This window comes from Anolis carolinensis, chromosome 2, assembly GCF_035594765.1.
Source record: "Anolis carolinensis isolate JA03-04 chromosome 2, rAnoCar3.1.pri, whole genome shotgun sequence".
Taxonomy (NCBI): domain Eukaryota; kingdom Metazoa; phylum Chordata; class Lepidosauria; order Squamata; family Dactyloidae; genus Anolis; species Anolis carolinensis.
This window is the reverse complement of record NC_085842.1, coordinates 297,674,527-297,696,247: the sequence shown is the minus strand read 5'-3', so window position 1 is coordinate 297,696,247 and position 21,721 is coordinate 297,674,527. Positions and strand designations below refer to the sequence as shown.

Below are 21,721 nucleotides of genomic sequence, written 5' to 3'. Positions count from 1 at the left end.
CAATTCTATGCAGAGAGAACAGAAATAAGGTTAAATTGAATACACTGATTCCATTACTTCTGAGGACCCTTTCGCACAACTGAATAAAATACCACATTTTCTGCTTTGAACTGGAATATATGGCAGTGTGGACTCAGATAACCCAGTTCAAAGCAGATATTGTGGGATTTTCTGCCTTGATATTCTCGGTTATATGGCTGTCTCGAAGGGCCCTGACTGCATAGATTTAACTTCTAAAAATCTTGGAGCTGTAATAAAATTTCCAGTCAATTGAAGTGTAATCTGCAGGTTTTAATTAGAAATTCAGATTGGATTGCCAAGAAACATTACTATTTAGAGTGCTAAAATGAGATAAGAGACAACTTTTGTTTAGTTACTTTCCCCATTCTCTGATTTCTTCTATGCTTGACAAACTATACAAAAACTTAAAAGATATATCACCAATTTTGCTTGACAGAGAAAGAGGGGCATTCACACTATAACTGTTAACATGATTGCTCCTACTTTGGGGAAAATAAAGTTATGGGACATTCTTCCCTGCATTCTCTCCCTTCTACAGCATTGGTGGTGGTGCCATAAATATAAGGATAATATTGCTATTGTATTAAGGATAATATTTTCTTTCCCATGAAAAGCTTTGTTAATTGCATTGTTTGTGGCAGATACACCTCTGCAAACCAACACCAAAGGTTTGTTTTCCTCCAGGCCGCATTCACTGGCCCCTTCTACACTGCCATAAAATCCAGATTACCAAAGCAGATATTCCACATTATCTGCTTTGAACTCGATTATTTGAGTCTACACTGCCATATAACCCTGTTCAAAGCAAATAATCTGGATTTTATATGGCAGTGTAGAAAAGGCCACTAATTCTACTAGTTTTTTTTTCTATTGTTTGCTCAATTTTTTCTTGCCATGATATTTATTACATTTGAAAGCTGAAACTGCCACATGCAGTATCTTTCAAACTTGGACAGTGAAAGTCTACTATTTCAAAGCACTTTGTATTTTTGAATCTCTTTATTGTTTAAAAAACAAAATATCAAGAAAATAAGCATCTATAGCAAGGTCAGTGATGGCTGCCAGGGGGTGGGTGCTGTTTAGTCCCATGCCCTAAGACCAGCTCCTTGTATGTAAGTGCTAGTGATGGATCTTAGCGGGTATTCCTGATTAACCTGAATAATTATTCTTATTTATTTAAATACAATTATACGATTTTTATAAAATCACTAAACAAACTCCTGGTGACTTTAAAAATACAACCCTAAAAAATCAGCACTAAAACCAATAATAATAATAATAATAATAATAATAATAAGAAGAAGAAGAAGAAGAAGAAGAAGAAGAAGTTTATTTTTATATCCCGCCCCATCTCCCTGAAGGGACTCAGGGTGGCTCACATGGGGCTAAGCCCAACAACATACAATAAAATACAACAGTATAAAATACACAATATAAAATACAACAATATAAAATACATAACAATCACAGTAGATCAATAACACAATTTCAACAGAGTAAAAGCATGGGCATTAAAAGAGGCGATAATATGGCGCTTCAGTCTATAGTCTTAGTGGAGAGGTAATTTCAATCGTGCAGCGAATTAGGAGAGCTAATCATGGCCATCCGTGATAAGGAACAAAAGACTGTGCTATAGGAACAGGTGGGGACTCAATCAACTGTTCACCTCAGTCGAAGGTAGCTTGAAAAAACCAAGTTTTCAAGGCTTTTCTGAAGGACATCAATGTAGGGGCTAATCTAATTTCTTTCGGGAGAGAGTTCCAGAGCAGGGGGGCCACGACTGAAAAGGCCCTCTCTCTCGTCCCCACCAAACGTGTTTGACACGAGAATGGCAACGAGAGTAGGGATCGCAGAGTTCGTGCAGGTTTGTAGTAGGAGATGCGATCATAAGGATAGGCTGGACCCGAGCCGTTTAGGACTTTATAGGTAATAACCAGCACTTTGGGCTTGGACATTTATCGGCAACCAGTAGAGCTGTTTCAATAGGGGAGTAGTCCTCTCCCTATAGTTTGCTCCTGTTAGTAACCTGGCTGCTGCTCATTGCACTCGTTGGAGTTTCTGAGCCGTCTTCAAAGGCAGTCCCACGTAGAGTGTGTTACAGTAATCCAAACTGAAGGTAACTAAGGCATGGACCACCATGGTCAAGTCAAGAAAACAATATTTAGAATAAAATGTCAAGGAAGGTAAGAAGACTAAAGAATCTGGAATTAATCCCCAGATACTGAGTGGAACATAAAGTGAGGAGTATATCAAAGATTTCTAACTTGAAAGGTCAAAGGCAGCAAAAATAGAACTGGTTATTAAGCAGTGGCAGAGATTAAAGAGATAGAAGAAACAAAAGGGAAAGGCATTTGATAGCCGGAAGGTGGAAAAAACAAAGAGTTGTCAAAGTACAGGCAGTCTCCAAGTTACGAACAAGATCAGTCCTGGAGGCTTGTTCTTAAATTGAATTTGTTTGTAAATTGGAACAGGTACATTTTTAAAATGTAACATCAGCCAAAAATATGTATTATTTAGCTTTGGATAGCATAATGAAGTGTTAACACCCCTGTTGTGTTTGTTTTGCTGTCTGTGCCCCTGTTCAGAGGATTTCACCTCACTTTCTGTCCCTGTGATCATTAGATTTTGAAAAATTTGGTTTGTTGTGGAAACAAGGATTGGCGATAAAGCTTCACTTGAGACACCTTTTTCCCATGATAACTCTTTCAGGAGTGAATTTCCCTTCCAAGGGGAAGATTTTTCTCAGTATAAGTCGTTTGAAAGTCGGGTGTTTGTAATTCGGGGACTGCCTGTACTTGACTTATTATTATGCCTCATGTATTTATGGAAAGGCATGTGTGTAATTTGTTATGAAAAGTGAGTTGCTCATAACTATTTCCTTGTTTCAGTATCGAAGGTATAATGTAATTTAACAAAGAATGCAGCCACTTACGCAAGGCAATGGGTGGATTCTGGTTACTATGTCATTAGCTTGGGGAATCCATTCTGGGTTTTAATCCAAACTTTAAAGATACTCACCCTTTGGAGGATTGAGTTCAGCACTGTGGAACGTTCATTTAACATTCATTCTAAACCCGCGAATAGATTCACCATGGAGGTTGTGAGTTCTTTTAACTGCAGTTTGCTTCCAAGTCCACCTCAAAATAAGCATTCTCCTGCTATCATCTTAGTGAAGGTGATTTACATATTGTCAGCAGAAGGAGTGAAGGGAGGGACAACCTAGTCTCCAATGGGAAGAGGTTCCTAAAGCGGCAATTCATCATGGTTTTTGGTAAAGAAAGGTTTATTTGAGAAGCCAAGAAGGTTGAAGACTGCTCTTTGCTCAGCCCTGGTGTGAAGTGTGATCTTACTGTAATGCTTCAAAGGAAGAATTTCTCCAAATATTATTGAGGAAAATTCTTCCTAACCCATACACAGCTATTAAGTTACCATATTGTCTTTCATCATGCTGTATTGTCCATATATTTATCTTACTATGCCCTACATACATAGTCGTATGTAAGTTTTCTTTAGATGCAAGTCCCACTTATTTATGTTTCTTTCTTATTACATTGCCATCACCTGCCATCATTGTTCTTCTGCAGCTGGAAGTTAATATTATCACTGATAGGACTCCATTGTTTATGTTTTAAGTCATCAACTGGTTAAAGCAATGCCTTCAAACAGAAGGGAATCATCTTACATCCACGTAGTTTTTAGCACCCCATTTTAACATCCTGATCACTTGTAAGGATATATATATATTAATAGAAGGGGGTTATACACAAATATCAATACAGCTCCATCCCATTTGATTGTTTATTGCGCTCCTTTTGGTTCAAGCCAATTGATTATGTATATTTCAAATGTTCACTTCCATTTGTTGTCTACATAAGCTGGCACATGCTTTTGTATGGCTATTGCGGAAATAGACTGCAAATACATGTTGGCATTGGTTGCCTCTCAGCCACCGGAACAGCTGACAACAAGCTGTGTTATGCTTTAACGGCTTTTTCAAAGTGTAGAATGAAACCATAAACTTGGGGACATTGAAACCCTGCGAAGCATGGGTGGGAGTGGCCACAGTTTCAATGATGAGACATACGCTTTGAATGCTAAAGATCACTGGCATCTCATATGAGTTGGCTGATAGAAATGTTTGCCTGAAACTCAATAGGAAGCTCATAGGAAGTTGCCTTACACAAAGTCACTGGCCCATGTAGTTCTGTTTCGTCCACACCAACAAGCTGTGGGTTTTCTAGGAGGTCAAACAAAAGTTTGCCCCAGCCAATTTCAAGGATGCCAGGGATCTGGTACTTCTGCCTGCAGAATATGTGCTCTGCCACTGGCCTACAGACCTATGGAGTTCATACAATAATATTTGTAACTTGCTGCCTTCTTTAAATGAACAGTTCTTCTAAAGTTATTGTTTTGTATATCTGCCATTTCTATGTGACCATTTATGTCATTATTTCCAAATATGTCATTATTTCCAAAGTTCTTCTATACCCATGTATCTCCAACTATATTCAGACTTGAACATGATTCTGAAGAAAACATTCATTTACATCAGACTATACACACTCTGGGTGCATCTGCACTGTAAAATTAATGCAGTTTGACACCACTTTAGTAGCCTTGCTCAGTGCTGTCGAATCAAGAGGAATTTACAAGTTCTTTAGCCTTCTCTGTCAAAGAGCACCGGAGCCTCACCAAACTACAAACAAACGGTACTGGTGGCGGTGTCCTTTGGTCATGACGGCATGATCAAGCTGATTACAACCAATGTATCAACTTAGCCCAAGTGAGGGTGCATCCACATTGATTAAAAAAGACAAGAAAGCCCAAAATTCTGTTTATGATCTTTCTGATTTTATTTTGAAAATCCAAATTTTTTATCAGTTCCTGGTACAATCGGAGACTTTTATACCAGAAACTCAAGTTGACTTATTTTAACTCAATACTAAACTAGAAAAAGCAAGAATGAAATCTGGAATTTTTCAGTTAGGCTGAATGTCCCACAAGTTGACCCCCCCCCCCTTTCATTTCTCCAAGAAATCCAAAGTAGCTTATATGATGCTCTTCTTCCTCCCTATTTTATCATCGTAAGAGTCATTTAAGAAAAGAAAAGTTAAGATGAGAGTCATGCTATAGATTTTCCAGAACTTTTCTGGTCTTCTTTACTGCAAAACCACAACTCAGAGAAATTCACAGGAAAGGAAGATAACACATTTGCCAACATTATTTTCTGGAGAGAAGGATTTCAAAGATGTCCTGGAGTAAAAGGTCACAAAAAGAGCCTTGGGTATCAACACATAGTGGGCTTCCCCCGCGGCTCTCTCAAAAAAAGAAAACATGCCTATTCCACACATTGCACAGTAACAAATCCTGGTTTGTCTATGATGTGTACAACTGAAAAGAGTAGCACATGGTAGATGGCATCCCTAAATACAAAAATGGTACAGAATTCCTGAAAGGAATGTGTTGTCGAAGGCTTTCATGGCCGGGATCAGAGGGTTGTTGTATGTTTTCCGGGCTGTATGGCCATGTTCCAGAAGTATTATCTCCTGACGTTTCTCCCACATCTATGGCAGGCATCTTCAGAGGTTGTCCATACCTCACAACCTCTGAGGATGCCTGCCATAGATGTGGGCGAAACGTCAGGAGAGAATACTTCTGGAACATGGCCATACAGCCCGGAAAACATACAACAACCCTGAAAGGAATGTTGGCTTCAGTTGTCATTCATTGTGTGAAGAGGCTGTGTCACATGTTGTTTGTAACTAAATGTTATCATCTCTCATTGCATGGGTAGATGTCACAGTATCACAAATAGAAGTTCTCTTCTCCCTTTTGAGTCTACTTCATTCCCTCCCCAAATTATTCCAAAAAGTTTCCAAATATGTGGGGAGGAGTGATACAATCGGCTGCAGGCAGGTGAAGAATTACACTTCTCCTCCCCATTCTGCAAAAAGAAAATTTTTCCAACAGTGGAAGGACAATTTTAAAATATAAATGTTAGAATGCTTCTCTGTCTCTCTTTTGTTACAGCTTCTGGGACATCCTGTGACAAAAGTTTGTGATGCAGTCCCCCAAGTGCCCAAGCGACCCTTCTGTTTTCTCTACTGTCTGACTGTTAACAATGTGTGTCAAAATCTATGACCTCAAGTAGGGACACAAGGGTCTGTTATTACTATTTGAGCTACCAATAAACCCCAGGCATGGGTAAGTTTGACCTTATACAGCATGTGCAGATTTATTTGGAGGCGTTTGGGAATGCCACCTGCTCACATGCCCTTTTAACTATATCCACACAAAGCATTTGTCTAACCACACACAGTCACGATAGTCCGCAAAGCTTCATAAGGCTTCACAAGAGGCTTCTTGTATTTAAGGTCACAGACAGCTTTCACAGACACATCACCCCCTCCCAGTGCTTCCCCTTGGCTCAGGATGAACCGAATACGCACAAGAGACAACTGGTCTAATAAAGCCACTACAAAGCAGTTCAGGTTTTTGTGTGTTTTTTTTTATCGATGCACGGTGAAGTTTCTTGAGATATGTTGCTCGTTGAATATCTGACAGGGAAGATAAAATGGGGGGAAAGAAGAACAGAGGCTATTGTTGCTTTCCTTTTCTAGATCAGAAAAGAGACATAGAGATATTCTGGATGTTCTTGGGTTGCAACTCCTAAGGCCCTTCAATATTGGCTTTACTAGCTAAGGGTAATGGAAGTTGTAATCCAGCAATTGTTAAATGATAGTGTTGCCAATTCCTGCTGTTTAGAAACATAAGATAAACTTTTCACATAGTTTGATTACACAAAGTTCCAAATTACAAAGCTCTAATGAAAATTTTGCACTTCAATCAATGTTTCAAATTGATCTAGGGCCCCTTCCACATCTGAATAAAATCCCACATTATCTGCTTTGAACTGGAATATATGGCATTATGGACTCAGATAACCCAATTCAAAGCAGATATTGTGGGATTGTCTGTCTTGATATTCTGGACTATATGGCTGTGTGTTAGGGCCCCAGGAGAGCCTTGAAAAATTAAGGTAGAAAATATTTTCCTGTTACAAAAGTACTGTATATACTCATTTATATGTCAACCTTATATATGAGTCAAGGGCAGTTTTGGAGCCAAAATTATGAATTTAATATAGCCCATGGGTATTTAGGGTCATTCAATGGAAAAGGAAAAGCACCTATAGTACCTCACAGGATCAGTATATACAGTATTATGCATGAACACATGCAGATTGAATGAAGTGTATTTTTTAAAATCTTCCTTAACTCTTTCCTTGATTTTTATTTATCATTTATTTTATTATTTATTGCATTTCTTTACCACTTTACTCACCCCTGGGTGGACTCAAAGTGGCGTACAACATAATAAATGGCAAAAATTCAATGTATCTCTCATATATATATATATATATATAGTGTTCCCTCACTTATCGCGGGGGTTAGGTTTCAGGACCATCCGCAAGAAGTTAAAATCTGCGAAGTAGGGACACTATATTTATTTTAATATTTATACATTATTTTAGTAGTTATATACTATTTTAAGTCTTTATCAACCAATCGTGTGTTGATAAATCGCCTCCTTCTCCTCCTGTTGCCGCTTGGGCTCCTTTTCTCTCCCTTTGGCTTCTCGTTCCTCCCTTCCTTAGGCTGTAAATATGAGGGAACACTATATATAAGTGTTATATATATATATAAGCAATACATCATATATCTAAATCAATGACATATAACTATGAATTAAAACCATTAAAAACTAAACAAAATCACATCACAATACAAGTTGAGTATCCCTCATTTGAAATGCTTGAGACCTGAAGTATTTTGAGTTTTGAGTTTTTTATTTTTGGAATACCTGCATTAATATATGTTCATAATGAGGTATCTTGAAGATGGGACCTACATTGCCTGAAGGTACTTTTATGTACAATACTTTTTAATAATTTTGTGCATGAAACAGAGTATGTGTGCATTGAACCATTGAAAAGTCAAGGTGTTGCTATCTCAACCATCCATGTGGATTTCAGATTTGGGAGGATTTTGGATTTTAGAATTCCAGATAAGGGATGCTCAACTTGTATACATTCTAATGAACATTTTATTAATTAAACAATCACAACCTAGAATCAACAGATCAGTGCTTGTTCTTCTTTTTGTTGTTTTCCCCCCGCAAAACCTAATGCCTTCATTGAGTCTTGTGCATATAGACTTACAGAGAACATGTTATATCACGGATCTGTGTTCCCTTCTTGCCTTGATGTTAGATCCACCAAATGGCCACCATGACACTCAGAACCTTGCCCAGGTTATCTGGAAAATCTCCATAGCAGCGATACACGTTCCAGATTGGTGGCAAGTAGTTCTGCCCTGGAATACCTAGTGGGATTGAAATGTGCTGACAATGCTCCCGTGCTTCAATATTTTCCTGTGGAGTTTATGTGAGGTGGAAGTTACATACAACATTATTATTTTTTCTACAAAACTTAACGCAATACAATTACAAAATATATTTAAAACACACACAGGAAATAGAAATGTATTTAAAGGCTTACACAACAAGGTCTCTGCCATACAATCAAATATAGTTGAAGCCTCTCAGAGAAAGGGATTCCAAAATGTTGGAATTCTGACATTATGAACTCCAGGGGAACATATTGCTTCATGGAACCATTTCCAGCACATTCCTAGTTATAAGCCTTAAGAATAAGTTTTCAACTGAGTGGTAAAAGATACTATTACTATTTTACTTCTACTCCAGAAATGAGTTCCCACTTCCTTTGAATAGGAGATACATCAGTAAAAAATAAAAAAAAAAACCCATAGGGAACCTGCTTTTGGACATACTGAAGTTCTCAAAATTTGCAAAAAATAGCAAACCTCATAAAACTGATCAGAACAGATAATTACACTTGATCTCAGCCAAAAGGCCAAGAACCAATATAATAACAAACCTTATTGAAGGGAGCACTTTCAGTGGGAGCATACAATAAGGTCATGCTAGAGAACAAAGGAAGTGCCCAGAGAGAACTCAATTCTAGGTCTTCTAACATGACTTGATCATCAAATTCCACTGGAAGCATACTGGAGGACCTACTAAATGAGAGAATACATTTGGGTTAATTAAACTGTGGGCATCAGTCTCACAGATACATGAGCCATATTATACTACAATTATCTCAGCTGAGCCAGCTTCATTGTTCTGCACATTCAGTTGATCAGGGCCCATCAACTGTAGCATTTGCTTGAGTCTGAAAATCGTATTCAGTTTCTCATATGATCCTTGGCATTGTGGGAAATTTTAAATTGAGGCTCATATCCACCTGCTGCTGCCAATAGTGAAGAGGCAGTTTATCACATATGCTCTCAAATCAAGAGATGTCTATTTGTGCCAGAGTTTGCCTTTTGTTAGTGCCTTAGAAATAGGCCTGAGTTTTACTAAGTCATCACTGAATGCATAGCCTCCAACTCTTCCAACTCTTCCAATGAGCCCACTTTTTCAGACCAGTTTTTCTTTCCTTATCCCTTTGTCCTCAATTTACTTCAGTAACTACAAGCTGAGTTCAAAGAGCAATTTGCACTCAAATAATTCAGTAGAAAAGAGCGGCCAGGCTCTTACTTTTCCCTGTAGATTCAGACAAAAGCAAACAGCTTTTGGCATCTGGACTGTGATGCTGCTCAACCACAAAGTCCTAGTTTTCAGCTGGAAAATGTTGGAGGATATGTGACTGGCTTTAAGCAAGTAATTATAGCTCAGAATCTGTAGCCATCTATAAAATAGGAATAATATTGCCGCAAATAGTGATGCAGTATTGCTATGTGGACACACAAAATTATTCATGCTTGTCCCTAAGGGTTGATTACAGGAATCTTTTACAGGAAAGGAAATATCTGCTGTTTCCCTCATCCAATCATACTAAAGTAAAATGAAGTAGATGAGGATAAAATCAGCACAAAGAAAAAATATCTGAAAGTGATCATGAAGGCACCTTCTCTTGGGGAAGAGTTTTGGGTTTTTTTTCGACATTTCCTTTACTCTCCCAGTAAACATAGCAAATGGTTCTGACTTGGACAGACACTGGTGCAAATCCCTACCATTCATTCAAATGAATATTAATTAACAATCTTAAATAACATTAGTTATAATGATATATTAAATAGGGTTCTGTACGGGCTGTTTGAAATAATGGTTTTTCTTCAATGAGACAGTGTTGTTGTTTTTTGTTATTTTCCTCACGATCCAACCAGACATATTAAAATGAATAAATTTCTGAAACAAACTTGCTTTTTAACAGGAAACCTCAAAGTCTGAGAACAGCAACATTCCTGTGTCCTGTTGGACAATTCCTTCAGAGAGTGGGCTTTATTGTTGCCTTTACTGTAAGTTACATTTTGTTGTTGACAAAGCAAAAGAGAGAGGAAGGGAAAAAGAAAGAGTGAAGGCAGTCAGAAATGCAATCTTGCTTCAATTTGAAAGAAAGGCACCAGCATTTCCCTGACATTTAGGTACACAGACAAAACCAAATGTCTAGGATTTGAAGAAGCCAAAACAATAAAAGGAAGTGCAGCTGTCTCCATCTGATGTCAGAAAACAGGTGTGATTCAAGTCTCCATACCAGAGCAATCGTATTGATCTTCCGATGATGCACATCTAAGGTGCATATGGGACCATAAGGAACTATTATGAGTCCGCTTCCAGGAATATGAACAGTTAATACCACCCCTAAGGAATGTCAAACACTTTCTAGAATCAGGATGAACATTGAAACAGAATCAAGATAAACCAAATCAAGAACCAAAAACTGGAATAAAGCATGAGCCAAAGCTGGCTTTCCTTTTAAGGTATTATTGGGTACCTATCTCAGATGACAGCCACAGTTATTCCTTAAGAAGTCCCTGGAGAACTATCATGTGTGCCTCACACGCAGTCTGTTTTGTACCCCATAAATTACTCTGCTACAAGGATACTAGATCTGATGCTTACAAGGTCTGAGCCCTTGGATGTTTTAGTGAGTAAGAACTGTAATGTATCTGACATCTCCCCTAAGCACTGTTCCTCAGAGCTTAGTTGCTATACTCACAGTAATGGGTGGGGATACATATTTTCTCAGTACCAATGTATATTTGTGGGTGATTTTTTTTGTAATCCAAAGTATTTGGATAGCTTTATTTTCAGTTGGCCAAATCCATTAGCTTTACAAAAGAAATCCTCCTGGTAGAAGTAAAAACTGCTAAAAATTGTTTTTGAACAACATAGCTGGCTGCACATTTAGAATCTCATTTTTAAAAATGCTGTAGATGTTGTCTTAGCAAGAGTCTGGGCTTCAAAATTTGCACTACATCACAGATCTGCCCTTCAGATGCAGTTTGGTCTCTTGTGTCATGATTAGCATTTTTAAAGTCCTATCTTTTGCTCAGATTGGATTATTTACTTAGAAGGGATTTTTTTCATGTCAGGAGTGATTTGAGAAACTGCAAGTCACTTCTGGTGTGAGAGAATTGGCTGCCTGCAAGGACATTACCTAGAGGACGCCCAGATGTTTTTTGATACCATCTGTGGAAGGCTTCTCTCATGTCCTCGCATGAAGCTAGAGCTGATAGAGGGAGCTCATCCATACTCTCCCCGGCAATCTTCAGATCAGCAACCCAACCTTCAAGTCATCAGTCCTGCCAGCTGATGACTTGAAGGTTGGGTTTCTGATCTGATCATTCATTCTGGTTTTGGGGCATAAATGTAGCACTGATGCTTTGTTGGAGGTATGACGTCAGGGATGTCAGTAATATCTTTCTCTTCCATTGCATGGCAGGAGTTAAACTGGATTTTTTTTTTGTTATCGAATTGTATGCAACGTGATGTGTTTGAGATATTGTAGAATGAGGAAAATGTGAGCTTGTACATTTGGATTGATAAATTAATAAAAACAAATTTTAAAAAAACTGGATGCCTCTTGTGGTCTCTTATGGTTCTTGATTCTAAAGGCAGTAAAATCCACACTGTGGTAATACCATTATTAAGCCAACAAAAAAGCACAACAAATAACTGAATATGTTAATGTCACTACTGTTCCATCTGTGAGATCAAGCCTTACCAATAATCAGTTTTTTTATAAACCTAATGACCTCTTGGAGCCTCTGTTGCTCCTCCTGGTGTATGCTGTGTGACTGCTAACCTTACATGTTTGATTAGGGGTTTTTTGGATGGAATGGTATGTTCTTCTTGTTCTTCACTGCAAGGAGCAAAATCTCAATGGTATCAAGTCAACATTGTGTTACTTCACAGAGTGATTGCAAGAATGCTTTGAATAACTGATATATAACACAATATGAAAGCACCTTTAAATAATAGCACACTTCTTAGCTCATTGTTTTACTTTTTTCTGTATTAAAAGTCTATTGGAATTAAAGTTGGCTTGCCTTCCAACAGAAAGATGAAGAGAACATTATGTGCAGCCATTAGGAAGACCCAGCTGTGCTTCGTATAGCATTGGGGGCAGAAGAGCCTCTCCTGATGATTTCAGAGACTCGTATGAAGAGATACAATCTGCCAGATAGCCTGATGACAGACACAATCCAAGACAGCTTCCTTGGATTGTGATGGAAAAAATAGTAGAGCTGAATGTCATCTGCATATTGATGGCACCATACCCCCAAAATTCTGGAAATCCTCACCCCTGGCTTCATGTATAAGATAACATGGGGGACAAAAGATAGCCCTGAAGAACTTCAAAGACCAAGGGCTAGGGACTCAAACAGGAGTCCCATAAGCATCACTGAGTTTGTCCCTCCAGGATGGAACAAAGTCACTGCAGTATAGTGTCTCCAAGTCCCATCCCAGTGAGATACCATGGCTGGTGGCACTGGAAGCTCTAGGAGGTCCAATTCTCCTGTTCAGCTTCTGGCATAGATCATCCATTGAGGCAACAAACACTACCTTTGTTCCGTAACCAGGTCATATTGCAACAACGCCTTTGTACAAATCTGTGGTAGAATCACATTTGGAAATATTGTGTACAGTTCTGGTCACCAGACCTTGAAAACTGAGCTAGGCAAAGTATTAAAAAGGCCATCAAAATGGTCAAAGATCTGGAGCAACTTCCCTATAAGGAAATGGTTATGATGTTTGTAGGGCTTGACTCAGGAAAACAAGGTGAATACAGGAAAAAAGGTGTATACAGAGGTGTATAAAATAAGGTATGGTGTGAAGGAAGTAAATGGAACATGAGGTCATCTCGTGAAACTGGAAGATTTAGAGCAGTTAAAAGCAAGTATTTCTTTACACAATGCATAGTGAAATGGTAAAATTCACAGTCAGAAGATGCAGCAATAGCTGCCAATTTGGACAGCTTTAAAAGAGAATTCATAGGGCTATCAATAGTGGGCCACTTTAGGTATACAGTATATTACTTCCAGTATTACGGGCAGTACGTCTCTAAATACCAGTTGCTGGGAAGTACAAGCAGGAGGGTGTATTTGCACTCATGTCCTGCTTGTGAGTTTTCCGTAGGCATCTGGCTGGCCGCTGAGCAAACAATCCTGAATTTAATAGGCCTCTGGTTTGGAATAGCACATCCCTTCTTACATTCTTATTTCTCATAAGAAAGTATGACTGGATTCAAGAGGATGGGGGATTGGAGGATTGTGTCTAGTTACCATTCCCACCTTCACTCTGCTACGCTGCTATATGCACAAACACAAATGAAGAAACCAGAATGTGATGTAGTTACCTTTTGGGAGGAGGATCACAACTCCCCAGATTTCCTAACCGTTATGCCCACTGTGGGAAATTCTGGAAATTGTAATCCAAAAAGGGGGATTTTTCAGAATTCTTGTCAGAAGCATACGGATATCTAGAAATACTCTTTGTGTCTTCCTCAATGGAAGGTGGAGGTGTGGTGAAGAAATCTAGGGCCCTTACAAAATGTGTGACTTTCCACATGTAATTCTACGCTTCTTATTTCCGCAGAATTTAAAGTTGGCATCAGCTTAAATCAGAGACACAAGTAGGTGTAGCAGGAAAATATGCAAGAGTGATTCATAAGGGATCAAGCCAGGTTTCAAAAGAACCAGTGTACTGTCTGGAAATTAAAGCACCCCCTTTCCTTTGTTCATGTGCGAGAGTGAGAAGTAATCTGGATTTGTTGAGGGAGTGTATATTGCTTTTAAAGCACTATGTTGGAACACTGGGGATTCCAAATCCCACCACACCACTGCTGTTTTCTGACAAAAATGCTGCATTGGAAGCCTGGGGGTGAATCTAGACTGTACAATTAAGGCAGTTTGACACCACTTTAACTGCCATGGTTCAATGCTATAGAATAATGAGAGTTGTAGTACAGTGAGGTATTGTACTCATTGTCAAACTGCATTAAATCTACAGTATAGATATCAGTGATTTCCAAACTCTGACTTCAGCCCCCAGAATCTCTGATTGTGGACCAAATAACAGCAACAACAACAATAATAGTTTTATTTCTTGCCCGCCTCTCCTCACAGCTTGAGGCTGGTTACTAAAACATAAACAAACACATAAAGGCAAAGGTAAAGGTTTTCGCCTGACATTAAGTCCAGTCGTATCTGATTCTGGGAGTTGGTGCTCATCTCCATTTTTAAGCCAAAGCGCCGGCATTGTCCGTAGACATCTCCACGGTCATGTAGCCAGCATGACTGCAGGGAGCACTATTACCCTACCACCGGAGCAGTACCTATTAATCTACTCACATTTGCATGTTTTTTGAACTGTTAGGTTGGTAGAAGCTGGGGCTAACAGTGGGAGCTCATCCTATTCCCCAGATTCGAACCACCGACCTTTCAGTCAGCAAGTTCAGCAACTAATTCCTAGATGCTCCAGTAACCAGTCTGGATGTTATATTTTGAACCAGCTGGAGTTTCCGAACTTGCTACAAGGGTAACCCAATGTAAACCATATTGCAGGAGTCCAACCTTGAGGATACCAGCGTATGCACTCCCATCTTTAGGTTCTCCAAATCTAGGAAGGGGCATAGCTGACATATCAGCTGAAGCTGGCAGTAAGCACTCCTGACTGTTGCATCTACCTGGGCTGACATTTGGAGGGATAAATACAGAAGCACTTCTAAGCTGCGAACACAGTCTTTCAGGGGATTTTAACCCCATCCAGAACTGGTTGACACACCTCCATCCCCAAATTAGGATTCGTGATGGCAAGCACCTCTCTTTTGTCTAGATTCAGTTTCAGTTTGTTTTTCCTCATCCTGCCCATTAACTTCCCCAGGCATTCATTCAGAGAGGACACACTATCCTTAGCTGTAGCTGCTTTTGAAGACATGGAGAAATATATTTCGGTTTCATCAGCATACTGATAACACCCTGCCCCAAATGGGTTGAAGCTGCTAGAAGCTGAAGTCCAGGTTAGGAGAACACTGGTAGATGTGTTCATAGGGGTTGTCTACACTGACCATTTCATTCAGTTCAGACTTAGCTGCCATCTGTGGCATCCAGACAACAAACTCCCACAAATGCACACAAAAGGGCTTCAGTTCTTTGTAGTTTGTGTTATCACCATCCAAACCTCAAACTGTTCGCAGAATTTCTTATGAACCACTGTTCAGAGGAACCAGTGTTTTCAGTACCAATTTGGAGATATAAATTGTTGGAATATAAAATAAAAAAGAATTCAAAATATGGGAAATAAAATATGTGAAATTATAGAGAAACCAACCAAAAAGAAACAGGAAACAGATATGTTTGTAGTGTAGAATTACATGTAATTAGAGACAGATGTTATGTAATTATTGTTAAAGTATATATATTTATTTATTACAGTCGATGACCAGCAACTATTGTTTAAGTATGCCTATACTTATGTATGCATAGGTATAGTTGTTTTTTCTTCATTTGTCCTTTTTCTGCTACAAAAATTAATTTAAAACTGCATTGAATGGCATTGTATGGGTCTACATACCAAACAATGGGAACGTTAAAGAATACTCAAACTTTCGTACAGTGGCATTTATTTCTCATGCCAGTAAAGTAATGCTCAACATCCTGAAAGGTAGACTCCAGCAATACATGGAGCGAGAGTTGCCAGATGTACAAGCTGGGTTTAGAAAAGGCAGAGGAACGAGAGACCAAATTGCCAATATCCACTGGATAATGGAGGAAGCCAGGGAGTTTCAGAAAAACATCTATTTCTGCTTTATTGACTATTCCAAAGCCTTCTACTGCGTGGATAAACTGTGGCATGTTCTTGGTGGTATGGGGATACCAAGTCACCTTGTCTGTCTCTTGAGGAATCTATATAACAACCAAGTAGCCACAGTAAGAACAGACCAAGAATCAACAGACTGGTTCAAGATTGGGAAAGGAGGACGGCAGGGCTGTATACTTTCACCCTACCTATTCAACTTGTACACAGAACGCATCATGCGACGTGCGGGGCTTGACGAATCCAAGGCTGGAGTTAAAATTGCTGGAAGAAACATTAACAACCTTAGATATGCAGATGATGCCACTCTGATGGCTGAAAGCGAGGAGGAGCTGAGGAGCTTTATCACCAAGGTGAAAGAAGAAAGTGCAAAAGCTGGGCTGCAGTTAAACATAAAAAACAAGATTATGGCAACCAGACTGATTGATAACTGGCAAATAAATCTGGAGGCAGTGACAGAATTTGTATTTCTAGGCATGAGGATTACTGCTGACACAGACTGCAGCCAGGAAATCAGAAGACGTTTTCTTCTTGGGAGGAGAGCAATGATGAATCTTGATAAAATACTGAAGAATAGAGACATCACACTGGCAAAAAGGTTTCGTATAGTTACTATTCCCTGTAGTAACCTATGGATGTGAGAGCTGGACCATAAAAAAAGGCTGAGTGAGGGAAGACAAGATATTTTTGAACTGTAGTGTTGGAGGAAAATACTGACAGTGCCTTGGACCACAAGAAAATCCAACCAGTCCATACTCCAGGAAATAATGCCCGGCTGCTCACTGGAGGGAAGGATATTAGAGGCAAAGATAAAGTACTTTGGCTACATCATGAGAAGACTGGAAAGCTTGGAGAAGAGAATGATGCTGGGCAAAGTGGAAGAAAAAGGGAAGAGGGGCCAACCAAGGGCAAGATGGATGGATGGTATCCGTGAAGTGACTGGCTTGACCTTGAAGGAGCTGGAGATGGCCACGGCCGACAGGGAGCTCTGACGTGGGCTGGCCCATGAGGTCTCAAAGAGTCGGAAGAGACTGAACAAATAAACAACACAATATGGATTTTAATATGCATTATATGGCAATGTTGGTCCCATCTACCAACTGCATATATCTACACCAGGCATGGGCAAACTTTGGCCCTCCGGGTGTTTTGGACTTCAACTCCCACAATTCCTAACAGCCTACCGGCTGTTAGGAATTGTGGGAGTTGAAGTCCAAAACACCTGGAGGGCCAAAGTTTGCCCATGCCTGGTCTACACAGACCATATAATGCTGTTTCAAACTACCAAATAGATGGTGGCTCTTGTCTTCCTAAGGCAAGGCGGATTTTATTTCCTCCTGTCAATAGATCATGACATCTTGCCATAAGAGGGCGCCCATCAAGTCTGTCTTCCAGCTAGTGATGTTGAGGGGAGAGAAGGGAGGCCAGTGGGACTCATTTGGGGAAATGCGTTGTGGGCAAGGGAAGGGAAGGGAGGGATCCCAAGGGGCAGGAAGCGTCTTCTGAAGTGATTAAAACGCCCCGATGGGAAGGAAAGGGCAACGTGTGACGACAAAATAAAATAAGGAGAGGGAGGGGGGTTGAATATGTTAAGGAGGAGGAGGTCAGTCCTTTTCTTTTTCTTTTTTCTCCTCTTCTCCAGTCACTTTGTGAATGGAGGGGGAAGCGAGGTATTGTGATTCCTGCCCGCTTTCAAAGCCCCGTCTGAGGCACCCAAACAACTGTCTTCTAATATTAGCACGGCTGTATTTCTGGATCTATTATAGTCCGTCCAGACAGATCCCATTGTAATGGGATCTTTTATTAAAAGATTAGCACTATCTCCTTGCAGTTGGTGGAAAAAAATCTGTTATCGCAGAGTTATTTGGAGTGGGAGGGGAGAGGGAGAGAGAGGGGAGAGGGGCTGGGGAGGCGGGGAAGGAGAAGGGGGGGGAGGAGAGGGAGGGAGCGGCAGAAAAGCCCCGCGACCTGGCAATGGGCAAGAATGCCTGTCTGCATAGTTGCCTGTCTGTTGCCCGGCGGACGAGGGGCGAGGGACAAAGAGACAGCGGCATTCTCCGACTTTCCTCATTCTTGACTAGCTTTGGGACCCGGGCTATTGCACAAAGTCCATTTTATACTTGTACCAAATGCATAAGGCTGTGGGTGAACTACAACTCTCCTCATGCCAGGTGAACCCCGAGAAACTCCATCCGCACTTAAAAGTTTGTGATGTTGGGCAAGTTTGCTCTGGAGGCATCATTGGTGGGATTGAGTGTGCTCTTTGGCTACAAGGGTAGACTACAGTTCCCACCATGGTGAGTCAATAGTCTCCTCAAACCCCTCCAGTAACTTGAGTTAGCCATGGGGGTCCTGTGTGCCAAGTTTGGTCCAGGTCCATCATTGGTGGAGGTCACTGTTTCCCTGCTTGTGGATGAACTACAACTCCCAGAAAAGAAGGTCAATTCCCTCCAAACCCCTCCAGTAATCAAATTTGGGGATATCAGGTATGCATGCCATGTTTGGTCCAGATCTATAGGTGTTTGGGTTCACAGTGCTCGTTGGATGTAGGCGAACTACAACTCCCCAAAATCAAAGTGGATTTCCCCCAAAGAGCTCCAATATATGATCTTAGATTGCAGGTGAACTATAAATCCCACAACCTACAACTCCTATAAGTCGTGGTGAAGTTTCCCCAAACCTCTCTCTATATATATTTCACAGCGCTCTTTGGATGTAGGCGAACTACAACTCCCCGAAATCAAGGTGAATTTCCCCCAAAGAGCTTCAATATTTGCTCTTAGATTGCAGGTGAACTATACATCCCATTACCTACAACTCCTATAAGTCATGGTGAATTCTCCCCAGACCTCTCTAGTATTTTTAGTTGCTGATCGATTCCTCTGTTTGCAGTGTGCCATAGGAAAAAATAGGAAAGGGTTAAGGGAAAGGCGGTGGGCGGAGTCATGCAAATTCCACACCTGTGGAGAGAGTCAGAAACACTGGGAAGTCTGTGGTGGAGGAAACACAGAAAACCTAGGATGAAAATGTCCCTGTATGAAAAAGCCTTTACTTGGGTGGTGGGCAGTATGGTGTTTGTGGAGGACACTGACAGGGCTTTTGGACATGTTCGTGGCGCTCGCTATGACTTGTAGTGTCATTGGAGGGAGGGCCTTTGGTGTCTCCTGCATAGTGGGAACTATAGCTCTTTGTGGAGGCAGGAGCTTATCTGCCTAAGTGGACACCCCAGCCACACACACGCACACATACATTATATATTCACTTTTATTATGTGAATAGATTGTTATTGTTTGTAAGGAGGTGTCTCTTTTTTACTGCTTTCATTTAAGTAATCCTTGGGTATCACAAAAGGAAATGTCGCCTCCTCGGTTTCATTCAGCGGTGCCAAGGAAATGTTATGAGCAATGAGTCCCGGCTAACTTTGGGGGGTGAAAAAAACGAGGGGAGGGAGGAAAAAAGTGCCACTGCGCATCATCGTCCTTCCTTCCTTCCTTCCTTCCTTCCTTCCTTCCTTCCTTCCTTCCTTCCTTCCTTCCTTCCTTCCTTCCTTCCTTTATTCTGGGGGGGAGGGGGGGAAGAGGGAGAGAGAGAGAGAAGGGGCCGCCTACGTCGCCTCAGCCCTCCAATCCCTTTAGCGCTTCCTTTCAGGGTTCCTCTCTCCTCAAAAAAAAAAAAAAACCAGTGGCCCCCCAAATAAAAAGATGGGCACCTGGGGGATTAAAGGGGAGACATGAAACTTTGGTTTGTTCCCGAGACACAGAGAGAGAGGGCGAGGGAGGGGAAAAGGGAAGTCTTGTCTGTCTGTGGGTCTGTCTGCCGGTCTGTCTGGGCTCGCCAGCAACTTCACTCCTGCTGTGGAAGGCTTTCATGGCCGGAATCACTGGGTTGCTGTGAGTTTTCCCGGCTGTGTGGCTATGTTTCAGAAGCATTCTCTCCTGACGTTTCGCCTGCATCTATAGCAGGCATCCTCAGAGGTTGTGAGGTCTGTTGGAAACTAGGCAAGTAGGTTATTTATGCCCTGCTCTGACCCGTCCAGGGTGAGAGAAAGACCTCTTTGTCTGTTGGAAGTGTGATTGTTGCAATTAATCACCTTGATTAGCATTGTAAAGCCTTGCAGCGTCAAAGCCTGGCTGATTCCTGCCTGAGAGTTTCCTTAGTTGGGAGGTGTTAGCTGGCCCCGATTGTTTCCTGTCTGGAATTCCCCTCTCTTCTGGGTGTTGTTCTTTATTTACTGCCCTAATTTTAGAGTTTTTTTCATACTGGTAGGCAGAGTGTGTTTGTTTTCATGTTTTTTTTTTCCTTTCTGTTGAAATTGTCCACATGCTTGTGGATTCCAATGGCTTCTCTGTGTCGTCTGACATGGTGGTTGTTAAAGTGGTCCAGCATTTCTGTGACCTCAAATAATTTTGATGAACCAACACAGCATATTGTTTGAGAACACAGAAATGCTGGACCACTCTTAACAACCACCATGTCAGACGACATAGAGAAGCCATTGGAATCCACAAGCATGTGGACAATTTCAACAGAAAGGAGAAAACCGTGAAAACGAACAAAGTCTGGCTACCAGTATTTTTAAAAACTCTAAAATCAGGGCAGTAAATAAAGAACAACCTCTGAAAACAGGGGAATTCCAGATATGAATCAATCAGGGCCAGCTAAGACCTCCCAACAAAGGATTCCCCCAAGCAGGGAGCAGCCAGGCTTTCAAGCTGCAAGGCTTTTCAATGCTAATCAAGTTGATTAATTGCAACATTCACACCTGCCTCCAACAAACAAGAGTTCTTTCTCCCACCCTGGACCTTCCACAGATAGATAAACCTCCCTTGCCTAGTTTCCAACAGACCTCACAACCTTTGAGGATGCCTGCCACAGATGTGGGCGAAACGTCAGGAGAGAGTGCTTCTGGAACATGGCCAGGCAGCCCGGAAAAGTCACAGCAACCCAACTTTACTCCTGTTTGGAGATGTGAGGAGGGAGGCTCTCAGGGGATTTATAAGGAGTCTCAGTCTCCGGAGGAGAGGGCGGCGGGGCTGGGGGTGTCTGCGGGGAGACACACGCAAAACAGAAACCCGCGAGGAGAAGCAGCCCAGGCGTCTCTCGAGGAGAGGCTTCCCCAGCGAAGGTCCAGCCTCCACTAGACAGACAGACAGACAGGCTCCCCTCCCGCCTTCTCTCCCTCCCACGCGAGACAACAATGGCGAGTGGCTTTTCCCCCTGACTGCCCACTCGAGACTTGGAAAGGCGAGAGGATGGAGAGGAAAGGGGAGAAGAAGAAGAAAGGCTTTCCTTCTTTGAAGCCCACCCACCCACTCACCCTGCGAGTGGAGCTGGGAGTGGGCTTCCTTCCCTCCTCTCCCTTCTGGAGAAGCCCCCTCCAGCGAGGAGTCGGACATAGACACAAACACACGCGTGTTCCCCCACAGCAAGCGAATGCACTCCTTCCTTTTCCCACCCCGATGCTCCAAGAGCCGAGGCGATTCCCTTAGAGAGGCAGACAGAGAGAGAGAGA

The 21,721-nt window shown here is 41.3% G+C and overlaps 1 pseudogene; it reads right to left on the bottom strand.

Moving 5' to 3' along the window:
- Positions 1 to 8,848: 8,848 nt before the first annotated feature.
- On the bottom strand, positions 8,849 to 8,968 carry LOC134297224 (U2 spliceosomal RNA; annotated as a pseudogene).
- Between the last annotated feature and the right edge of the window lie 12,753 nt (positions 8,969 to 21,721).